Source organism: Triticum dicoccoides, unplaced genomic scaffold (assembly GCF_002162155.2).
Source record: "Triticum dicoccoides isolate Atlit2015 ecotype Zavitan unplaced genomic scaffold, WEW_v2.0 scaffold253959, whole genome shotgun sequence".
NCBI classification, from domain to species: Eukaryota; Viridiplantae; Streptophyta; class Magnoliopsida; order Poales; family Poaceae; genus Triticum; species Triticum dicoccoides.
Genome location: NW_021253879.1, coordinates 1 through 535, shown reverse-complemented (window position 1 = coordinate 535; position 535 = coordinate 1). Strand labels below are relative to the sequence as shown.

Below are 535 nucleotides of genomic sequence, written 5' to 3'. Positions count from 1 at the left end.
AACAAGTGCACACAGGGATAAGATTTAGGCTGATAAGGTTTCAGGATCAACTGACACGGAAAAGGTGATGGTAGGGGACAAAAGTGCTTTCTTTTTCGAAAATGTATGTAGATGGACCTGTTAGACTTTCTATAAACAGTACGGCGCTTGATGGCACGAACGAGCGCCCATGCACTTGCTAGCCTTGTCCAGGGAGGCTCATCCTCGCAGGGCGCTCCGGCCCGGTCCTGACCTGGTATGACGCAAGTCTTATTACAAAATCTTCTTAACTAGCATGTTGCACCTGTTCTAATAATTTATTTAACAATATGTTATAGCTACAAGCATTCTTAATACCGTACACCGGCGACTCACAGCTGCCATCTCTGCACCAGTTCTGTTGGTCCTGGCTGGCGCCAAGTCCCTCCTCCTCGAACGACCGGCAGCCGGCGAACAGGGGTGGCGGGCGGGCATGTGGGTAGTCCGGGAAGCGCTGCCGATCGGACAGGTCGAAGAGAAGGAAGGACTGGCGCCTGCGCACGCGCACGACATTGGC

General features: G+C 52.5%; 1 long non-coding RNA gene across 1 annotated transcript; it reads right to left on the bottom strand.

The window, feature by feature from the left end:
- Positions 1 to 65: 65 nt before the first annotated feature.
- Positions 66 to 529, bottom strand: LOC119345586. The gene is made up of 2 exons (XR_005167086.1): positions 337 to 529; positions 66 to 232 (listed from the first exon to the last, which is right to left on the bottom strand). It is a non-coding gene; the product is annotated as an uncharacterized LOC119345586 (long non-coding RNA).
- Positions 530 to 535: the final 6 nt, after the last annotated feature.